Consider the following 11,913-nt stretch of genomic DNA (forward strand, 5'->3'; position numbering starts at 1 on the left):
TGTAATTGGTTGTTACATTGCTCCTACATCTTTTTGCTGATTAGGCAGTGCATCACCAGATCAATAAAAGGTATAGTGGGAGATGGTTACCAGCTAATCAAGATCAATCCAGAGGACATTCCATACTGGCCACCCCTTCCTACGGAAGACTACAATCCACCTTTTGCTGACATCCCTGATGAAAAACTTCTAATTACTCTGTAAAATGGACAAACACTATTTACAAATGGCAGGAATGTAGTGTATTTCAGTCTTTTTGGTTTGCCATTACACAGAGGCCCTGTCCCTCACATAAACAGCCTTAGCCTTCTTCGATGTATAGTTTATGACATGATAAATTGAACTGGACTGAATTCTTATTATTCATGTGAATTTCTGTACTTCTTTACTTCTGTCTTTTTTCCTGTTAGATGTTTATCTTAAAATGATAAAAGGGGGGATGTGGAATGTAGAAGAAATTCATATATATTGAATAGAATATGTAGAGTAATTCATATATATTGAGTCAAATATGTAGAGAAATTCAAATATAATGAGTCAAATATGTAGAGAAATTCATATATATTGAGTCAAAAATGTAGAGATTGATTTTAACATGTAATGTCTTTGTTTGTGAGTTGTGTTTAAATGTGCCAGTAATTAGAAACTTCTTTTCAGAACTTGAAATCGTACCCTGAAACTGTCTGCAGGTGTTTGTTCTTGATACAGAACAAAAGTGTTACTGTTAGTGAAGTAAATCTTCTCTGAACATGTAAGGACGACTTTGACTCTTTATTAGAGATTACCACGACAGGTGGAATCATCCAGCTGCTTTACTGTCCTCCTACAAAACAGAAACCTGCTTAAAACTCTAATATCCAGCTCAACCGGAAGTTGTCCTACAATGTACATTGGTCTAAAATGTGAGAGCTTTCTACAACTAACTTGAAGGGGATGGACTCTGTTCTGCCAAAAATGCATGCCACTTTTGTAAGTGTGTTGTTTTTTAAATTGTTATACTACGGCTTGTCTCCTGTTTATTCTGACTCGCAGTTGTCATGATGCCACATGGTTACAAGATTCAAAATTTTACAGCTAGGGTAATATTGAATATAGTTAAAACATTCTCATGAATGAGTTTAACACACGTCTATTAATTTCAACGCAAGGAGAGAAATTACTCCACTCATAGAGCTCAGTTGTTAACACAACAACTTGTGTCATTGTGTTAGAGTGGCAGTTATGGGTTTTGGTATTTTCTTGAGCGTCATGTTGATGAGCACCTCAGTTGTAAAAAAGGCTGATCTGTAATGAATATGAATTTGTATAATTGCAGTATCTATGGACATAAACGGTGGTGAAACTGATGGATTCTTTCTCGCCAACTTTGTAGAAAAGTGGTGTATTCCATGAGACCTACTCCTATAGATGGGGATAAATTCTCCATACCAAAACCTCTGTGCATTAGCATGATGGGAATTTAGAGAACGGTGGAATGAGTACCCAAATCCTTTACTGCTGAAACAGCAGAAATTATGTAATTTTATACAGAGAAAAAAAGCGCAGCGTTAAACTGCTGTTGAGTGAGTCTTAATTTAAATATAGTAGGCTGAGGAAGTGTAATGAGGAGCGGTAAGGAGGTGGATGCAATTGCTGAAAAGAGCGAGATTTATTAGGGGCAAATCCAGAGTAGTCACTGTCACTGTCCAGGGTGAAATTACTAACATGGTGAGTTTGAGAATTCATGATAAACTAAACATTTACATTTACGGCATTTAGCAGACGCTCTTATCCAGAGCGACTTACAAAAGTGCTTTGTCATTTACTCATAGAATATATCCTAGTACAGTACAGTAGGTTAGAATCAAACATACCAATGAACTAGAATACTGTAGAATACAGAGATGAATGCTGATACCTAGAAGTGCAAAATACATAAGGTCTATCTTAAACAATGATAAGTGCTATAAACAATAAGTGCAGAGTTTGCATATAATTGCATATAATTGCATATTGCATATTGCATATAATTCTGCGTTCAGAATCTGCAGTCTTGAGGAGACACACTAGTTTTTTGGGGGGGGTTATCTGTCCTAGTCCGGCCAGGCAATGAATGAAGACCAGTCCCAAACTCATCCTAGTTGTTCTTCAAACAAAATGGGGGTAACATTGTGAAACCTAATCCAGGGGAGAGTCCAAGGGTTTGGATGGATAGAATTGGTCTATTAGAATGTAATGCTTCATAGGTAGATATCCTAGTTGCTTGGACCAAGGGGTCGAGATCTTATTTTGGCCAAACCTATCTCATGCGAGGCTGGCCACAACCTGTATAAGGGATGGTCAGGGAAACGCAAACTGGGATTATGAGTACATGGATGTGTTTAATAAATTAGACCAAAATTAAAATTGAATAGGATAATTATATTAAAGAAAAGTCAAAAAGGAAAATAAAAAGGTACAGAAAAATGTATCTGTCAGATCTGCCATTTGGCTCCACCACCAGCATGTAATGACAATATTTCAAGTGTTAAGGGCTCTCACTGGTCTCCACTGTGATGGAAACTGCTGGAAGTAAGACTGAGCGGGGTGTGAGGGTCCACCCTGCCCTCTTCCTTTTTCTAGCTGTGTAGAGCTCTTTGAGGGTGAGCATCTGACAGCCAATGCTTTTCTCTGCCCTTGTACTGTTCACTGCAGCTTGTGCTTTGTGTGAGAAGATGCAGAGCCAAACCAGACGGAGGTGGAGGATGTGATGATGGACTCTATTATAGCAGTGTAAAGCTGGACCAGTAGTGCCTAAGGCATCCCAAATTTTGGGGGTTGATGCAAGAATACAGCCACTGCTGGGCCTTTTTCACCACGGTAGTGCTGTGTCTGTCCCATTAGAGATCTTGCTGAATGGTGGTGCCCATAAATGTGTGGGACTCTGCTCTGCTGACTGTTGAACTGTGTATTTCCAGATGGGGCAGTGGAGTGGGTTTATGAAGTCTATGGTCATCTCAAGTTTTTGGGTGTTTAGCTTCAGGTTATTAACTCCAAATCATGACACCAGCCATGTTGCTTCCTTCCAGCACACGGACTCATCCTTATTTTGCATGAGGCCAACCAGAGTAGTGTCATCTGCCAGCTTCATAAGTTTAATTGTGTTTATACGTTTATCAGAGGTACACTCACTGGTGTAAAGAGAGAAAAACAGGGGAGAGAGAGACATGCTTGTCCAGAGTGACTTTCAGAGTGTTTTATTGTCCCCATAAAAGAAGTCCTTATGTGTGTATGTAGACCTAAGGGTAAGGATCCCATTGACTGCCTTGAAGTGGCTAAGGATTATTTAAGCATTTCTAGAAGGGGTGGAGTTTCAGTCTGCACTTAAACAGCAAGCAACTCTCAAAATGTTAAATCTTAAAAATAATTGAACAATCTAGTAAGAGGTGTTGCAAAAATATCCATAGTACAACAGCAATAGAATCATTTAGGAGAAAAATTAAACAAAACTATATCAGAGAACAAACCTTGGGTGGATTGTGATAATGTACCTCAAGTGTGTAATTCATACATTGAGTACAACTACAGTTCTGCTTGAAACCATGCTTCAAGTCTCATGGATGACAAGCATCAAGATTATTCTCTACCCTGGCTCCCAGATGGTGGAACAAAATTCTGCTGGCTGTGTGGATATCAGAGTGCCTTGCAGTCTTCAAAGCACTGACCCTGCTCCTATGTTAACTAACTGAAACTCTAGTACTTATTGTAGGGTATTGTTTACTGCACTGATGTTGACTGGTCCTATGTTGACTAACTGAAACTCTAGACCTTATTGTTTATTGCATTTATTGTTGTCTGTAGAGCTTATATATGTTTTGCAATTCTAGTCATCAGCTTATATGTGTTTTGTACTTCTAGGTATCAGCATTGATCCCTGTATTTCAACAGCCTTCTAGTTCATTGGTATATTGGACTCTATCCTACTGTACTGTACGAGGATACATTGTATGACTAAATGACAAAACACTTTTGTAAGTCGCTCTGGATAAGAGTGTCTGCTATATGCTATAAATGTAAATAAAGTAAATTCATTTAACCATTAGAACTTAGGCAAAGTAATGATATTGTGTACAAATGAACAACTAGTATGTCATATGAGCTTGCAGTGGCTTGACATTGTCAAAGTGTGTAAACAAAGATGCTCTTAACATGATTTTAACAGAATTATTTTTTCAAAGAATGTACACCATCTGAGCTCAGCTTGTGCTGCTGACAGCCAGCAGGGGGCCTCAGAGAGGCAGGCACTCCCAGCCCTGGGAACTCCACTACCCAGGATCCTTTAAGATACTCAGCACTGACTGTGCTCATCTGCTGGGCTCTGTATTTAATCCCACATGGACAATAGCCCAGTGAGTCAATTTTTAAAAAGTGAATATTATGAATCAAAGCAGGGTGGCTGATAGGTTGGGCCACTGTAATTAACCCTGAAAGAAGGATATATGCTGAGCAAGTTAAAATAGAAATCATTCAATACAAACTGAACTTCAACATGTAGAACTGTGGTCACTCTGGAAGACTATGAGTTCAGTTCTTCATAGTTGTAGTACAATTCATTTATTTCATTTGCTTTACTTTACCAGGAAGTCCCACTGAGATAAAATATATATATATATTTTATAAGAGAGACCTGGCAAGGATAGCAGCCATCCCGAAACACAACATTTCAAAATACAACATAATATATAGAACCATTGATTACACTAAAAGGCCTCTCAAGAAAAAATAACCACGTCTCATTTATCATGTGTATACATTCAAAAGCAGCCACCTAGAAGAGTATAGCTGATAACTACCCAAGCTAAAACAAAGAAATGTACGACGGTACACTGGAAGTTTGGCCGGAATCACTTTATAAATAAACATATACCAGTGCTTTTGTCTGCAAATGGTTAATGATGTCCAGCCCAGTCCAGTCATACAGATTGCAAAGACTTTGCATTTGTAATAAAATGTATCGAGGGATGATGTACTGAATTCAGATTTCATAAAACAGAGGAGGCAGCGTGCATATATATCACCATACTTAATCACAGGCAGGAAAGTGGCTTCCACAAGGTTTTTCTTAGCATTTAAAGTGAAAAAGATTTATTGCTAAAATGAAAACCAGTCTTCACATTATCTATCTATCTAACATAATGGTTGAAGTGTTAGAGAGTGGGCCATTTTGTTAGAAAAAAAAGTGAATGACGCATTCATTTCTTTGTTAGAATTACGTGAACAAATATTTATCTGTCTGGGTTTATGGCAAGATTGTTCACTTCTTTCCAATGCAGTTCGATGCATCAGAACTCTCGTAACGTTATTAAAAAAAACAACAGAAAAAAACAAAGTGTTTTGGTTCATAGTGTTATAGGATCCCACTGTACTCATAAATCAACGTCACTGAGTCAGTTAAACGATATGCCTCAGATGTGTTTCTCATTCCTTTAGCGCGCACTGATGTTGTTCTCTTTCTACTGGTCGTTGATATCAATTACACATTCTAAAAGGAGAGAAAAGCAATACTTTTAACCTTGTGAATATGTCTATCACTTTGATTGTCAGATTATAGACGAGGTAGAGAAAAAAGCGACGAGAATAAAGGTTTCATATTTTGAAAAAATGCTGAATATATGCGAACAAAAGTGGATTATTTATTCCCTGAATGTTTATTAGTTTATTCTTCAATTTTCCCCTTTGTTAATTCACGTCTTAGTTAACGGTAAGTTCACAAATATCTGTTTGTTTCCTCCTGAATACGCTTTACACGAGTGAAACCTACTCGTGTTGGTTCGTCGGTATCTGAGCTAAATAATTTAGATGAAATTAATCTTCACATTTTAGTTAACTCCTACAGGAGAGGTAAGTGTGTAAGGTACTTTCATATGCCTATCCGTTTCGGGTTAATATAAACACAAACATTTATTCTCTCATTTAGAATGCAAAAAGGATGGAAATTAATATATATGTAGTCTTCAAAAAGACACGTTAAATATGTGGAAAACTCATGTGATAGCGTAAAATAAATAGAATATTCCTCCTTGTGACCAAAATTAAGTAGCCTAAACACATCTAAACGGAATTATTTACAGCACAGGTGTAGAATTCTTTTAAAATAGCCTTTTAATATTCATTCTGTGGCCTACTTCAAATGAAACTGTTTTAAACCAGTTCACTTTGCTATGCACCTTCACTTCAGATTTTTTATGGGAAAGTTTTGTAGCCATATATTATTATTATTATTATTATTATTATTATTATTGTTATTGTTATTATTATTATTATTATTATTATTATTATTATTATTATTATTATTATTATGCAGTTAAAAGGAGCCTTTTTAAAATACTTGTATGAGTTATGCAGCTGTATCCTAAATCAAGGGCCTAACAAGGAACTGCCAGGAGTTACTGTTGTCTAAAGATAAAATGAGGTACATGTAGTGGTGCTAGAAGATCTAATCTGCGAGTTGTGTTCTGTCTTGTACACTGTAAATTATGCCTGTACTTCTGATGCTCATGGCCTCATCTTGCAGACATGTACATGTTACAATACTGCTACCTACTGTACAAATGTCACAGATTTATCAGCAGGTTTATGATGTGATTCATTACAACACATGCCAAACAGCAAACGAGTGTTCTATTATTTTAAATGTTTTACATGAGTGTAAATGTTTACTTTACATACTTTATACTTTACATTTGCCTGCCCTTTTGTTTCAGTGGAGACTGCACACACACACACACACACACACACCTTATTTCACATCTTCCTGAATGATTCTGTTTTCCAGATGTGAGAGCCACTGCAGACCCGGAGACATTAGAAGTTACGGAAGGAGAAATGATCACTCTAAACTCTCACATAACTGGAGTAAAGAGTGATGATGTAATAATGTGGATATTTGGTACTAGAAACACTCGCATAGCATATAGTTAACAGGAAACCTTCCACTGATTATGATGAGATATTCAGAAACAGACTGCAGCTGGACACACAGACTGGATCTCTGACCATCCAAAACATCAGCATCACACACTGGAGTTTATAAACTAAAAATTATAAGTAATGATATCTCAACCAAACAATTCAGTGTCACTGTTTATGGCGAGTCTTTGTCATTTTCCCTTAGTGGATGAAAAATTTAAAAAATATATGTTCAAAACTAAAGATTATATTAGTATAACTTTACCAAAATCAAAGTTTGTGGTAAAATGAATGACATTCACATAACCTATTAAACACAAATACCTGAAAATAATATCCTAATCATTAGAGTCTAGTAAAAATGTTAACTTTTTTCTTTAAGGTCTTTAACTAAAAGGTCTTTAACTGTCCATCTTTTATGTTTGTATTTGGTAAACACTTTCACTTCTGCATAAATGGGGAAGTTGGTAAAGCAAGTAGAGTACAGTGTTAGTAACACCGAGGTCATGACTTAATTTCCCAGCACGTGTGTTATACTGATGAATATGGATGCATGTATGCATATATGCATGTATGAATATGCATAAATTAATTCCAAACAGCTGATTGGTAAACTGCATAAAGTCAAAATACTGGTTAAACTCTGACCCCTTTTCCCCACTGGTGAAGGGAGACTCAATCCCACAAGTGCACAGTCTAATGAACAATATCTGCTGTGATTGAAAGAGGGAGTGAGTTATGAGTCACAGTCAGGAGCTGTACTGTCACCTAGGTCAGCTACGTCAGTCATGTTTACCTAGGTCATCTAGGTCAGACAGGTTCATTTAGGTCAGTTGGGTCAGATAGGGTCAGGTAGGTCAGCTGGGTTAGACAGATTCAGGTAGATCAGCTATGTCAGACAGGTTCAGGTAGATCAGTTGAGTTAGACAGGTTCACGTAGGTCAGCTGGGTCACACAGGTTCACGTAAGTCAGGTGGGTCAGACAGGTTCAGGTAGATCAGTTGAGTTAGACAGGTTCACGTAGGTCAGCTGGGTCACACAGGTTCACGTAAGTCAGGTGGATCAGACAGGTTCAGGTAGGTCAGGTGGGTCAGACAGGTTCAGGTAGGTCAGGTGGGTCAGACAGGTTCTCACTGAGAACAGTGTTCAGGAAACACAGTATGATTTTCTGTCATTGCAATGTTAGTGATATTATTGACATGATGATTCATCAATTTAATGTAACACTTTTCATAGTCTCTGGGCAAAAAATGTTCTGTGTCACTATTACAAATCCATAAATATTAGGACAGTGATGTCATAACTTATTTCTGCTGTATACTCAAGTGCTTCTCATTAAATACAAAACTCAAAAGTACATCATATGTATTTATAGGTTTTTATTTGCATGTGTATGCTTTAAATGATATTAGCTGAATCGTTCCTTGGTAATGTTCTTCTCTCTAATGTTGGTTCTTTTTCAGCCACTCTGCCTGTGCCTAACATCACACGTGCATCACATTCAAAAAGAAAGAGCTCCGTATCCCTGACATGTCCAGTGTTGTGTTCTGTGGACAATGTGAATAAGGTGACTCTCTCTTGGTACAAAGGCAACCATGTGATCTCCACTGTCAGTGATTCTAAAACCAACTCACTTTTTCTGGCTCTGGAAGTTGAATATCAACACCTACAGCTGCTCAACATAACCAGCACAGCTCAACATAACCAGCATCTGTCAGCCTGTGTCAGGTATGTAGGCTAAAGCAGAACACATATATACTTATACTCTAATATCTCATAGAAATCTAAATTTAAATGAATTGTATTAAATGTTCTGAGCTTTGGTCCCAACTATGGTATTTTGTACTGGAGGTGTTTAGACAGCATCAATAGGTAATATAGTATCACTGACATTACTGGAGTGTGTATTTTTTTATTTTAGTTACAGGTTTGTTAAATGTAAGGGTTAAATACTTATCTAATAAACAAGAATTTAATTCCCCGTCTGGGCAAATGCACCATACTATATTACTAAGAGTCCTTGGGCAAGACTCCTAACACTACATTTGCCTGCCTCTGGAACATGATTGAAGTTGTAAGTCACTCTGAATAAAAGCATCTGCCAAATATGAAAATATATTCAAAGTGTTAGTTTCACTTTTTTTTTTAATGTCAACATATTTCAGATTTACTTTACTGTATCTTAGATTTTATGTATCTTAGTCCAAATTCCCCACTGTATCATTCTCCACATTGTAACATTGTAATATTCTCCACTACTGTGCTAGATGGCTACAGCTCTAAAATGTCAACATATTTCTTGGTTCTCAGTAACCAAGCCATTATCATGGATCATGGTTCATTATTTTGATTATTATCATAAATCAACAATACAAATTCTATAGATTTAGTTTTAGATTTAAATTTCAATAATTGAGTAATTAAAACTGTAATAAACCTTCCTGTTTCCATATTCTACTACTAAAAAGGTCATCAGTGTCACCATCTGTCATTTAAACTCATGACAGGGACTTTTATCCATCCTCCCTCATCGACTGACCATCTTGTGCTGCTTCCCTAAACCAGTTATGTGTTTTCTGTGGCATAATTTAAATGTCAGTGAAGAGTAATTATCGCTTGTCTTTAAAGGACATCGGCTGATTCTTTTGTCTGTGATACCTGTAGTTGCACTACTACTGGTTGTAATTCTGGTCCTGTTCTGGAAATTCAGAAAAGCAAAAAATAGTAAGTATTTTTTAAATAGTCTTTATTTCTGCAGTGTTGTACATAATAGTTGATGGAAACCATGATGGTCAAAAGAAGTAAAGCTCTACAATAAAGGCTGATACTAATTGCAATGCTCTAGCAACTCTATAAAAACTAAACTATTACAAGCTATTATATTTAGCAAGCAGTATTTGCAAATGTATGGTTGTTCTTATACAATATATATGTATTCTTATATAGTTCAAATGCATGAGGAAGCGTTACATTATGCTGATACAATGTTTTGTGCCCAAAGTGCACAAACTGTGGTAAGGTGTACTGTGTATGAGCTGTAACCTGTGTAACAGTGTTACAGCATATGAGCTGTTACCTTTGTTAGTGTTACTGTGTATGCGCTGTTACCTGTGTTAGTCTTACAGTGTATGTGCTGTTACCTGTGTTAGTGTTACTGTGTATGCACTGTTACCTTTGTTACAGTGTTACAGTGTATGCACTGTTACATGTGTTAGTGTTACTGTATATGTGCTGTTACCTCTGTTAGTCTTACAGTCTATGCACTGTTATCTGTGTTACAATGTTACAGTGTAGGCACTGTTACCTGTGTTACAGTGTTACAGTGCATGCACTGTTACTTGTCTGCCTGCCTGTAATCTCTTGTGCTGCCTGGGTACAATGCTTATGTCTCTGCATTCATAATAGTACATGCTTATCAGAGTTGCTGTACAGGCTTTATGTATCACTGGTTTAGGATGTAGGTACATAGACACAATGACTTTAACATGGCTAAGTTAAATGTCTTGTTGTAACAGTGTCACATTTTTCTCACAAGCTACATCATCTTTTGTGTTCATATTGTTCTTCAGACCAGTTGAATTTGTACAATAATTCTTATCATGCCTCTGATTCTTAGCATCTGAATCAGGTCTCTGTGAGGAGGAATTTCCCCTGAAGATGATAAAATGAGGCTCTGTAAAACGGGATTATGCTAAAAATAAAATACATAAGAAAAAAAAAAACAGGAATGCAATATCACAGATTTGCACCATGTACCTTAAGAGCTGTTAACAGCACCCTTAAAATTCCATAATTAGGATTATATATTATTAGGATTGAGGGTATAAAGATATGATACATTAACTTAGATAACTTAGATTAATTTAGATTAAGCAGATGTGCAGCACATTAGATCTAAGGCCTCTTATTGGCAGTGAACTGCTGCTCCAGTGCATGTTTATAAAGTGATTCAGAGGGTGATGGGAGTAGCCATGGCAGCTAAGATAAGTTGAGGCTCAGTAACATCATGACATCAGGGGTAGGTGAACCTTGGCAGAAAGAGAGAATACATTATTAGACATGTCCAGGTACAAGGGTGTATAAATTAGGGAAATTCGGGAAAAGGCTCTGCCCCATGTGGTAGATTTTCTTATTCTTGGTACTAGTAATGAGCCTGCACCTTTTCATTTAAGCAGACGTGGTGGGTCGTAATGCACTAGGAGTTCTATAAGGTCATGTGGCACAAGACCATTCAGTGCTTTATAGGTTATTAGAAGTAATATATTATCAATATGAAATTTTACTGGGAGTCAATGTGAATTTGCTAAGATAGGAGTGGTCAAATTTTCTAGTTCTAATAAAAACTCTGCATTTTGCATTTTGAACTATCTGGAGCTTGTTGAGGCACTTAATGGTACAGCCCGATAGTAAGGCATTAATTTAGTCCAATCTCGAATTGATAAATGCATGGACTAGCTTTTCTGCATCATGTGAGGAGAGTGTGTTCTGAATCTCTGAAATGTTCCTGAGGTGGAGAAAGGCAGTCCTAGAAATATTATTTACATGAGCTTTGTACAAGAGACTGGGATCCATAATAACTCCAAGATCTTTAACTGTTAGAGAAGATGTGATTGGGAGATCATTGAGGTTCATTGAATAATTAGAGAGTGAGGACCTGGCTGTCTCTGGGCCTAACAGAAGCACTTCTGTTTTGTCAGGATTAAGTGAGAGGAAGTTTCTCCACATCTACTGTCTGACATCTTTTATCCATTCCTCAATAACACTAAGATGATATATTTCCTCTGTTTTGGCTGTAACTAGGTGGACACTAGCACAGTGTTTACATATAATGTCAGATAGATGTGGCATATACAAAGGAAAAAGCAGAAGCCCTAGAACAGATCCTTGTGGGACACCATCGCTAATATTGTTGTATGCAGAAAAGTCTCTGTATGTTGACAAACATAGCAATGGGCTAGATTAGATTCCATCGCGTCTGTCTAGTAA

The sequence above is a fragment of the Electrophorus electricus genome, chromosome 1 (assembly GCF_041902795.1).
Source record: "Electrophorus electricus isolate QZ-2024a chromosome 1, ASM4190279v1, whole genome shotgun sequence".
Taxonomy (NCBI): Eukaryota; Metazoa; Chordata; class Actinopteri; order Gymnotiformes; family Gymnotidae; genus Electrophorus; species Electrophorus electricus.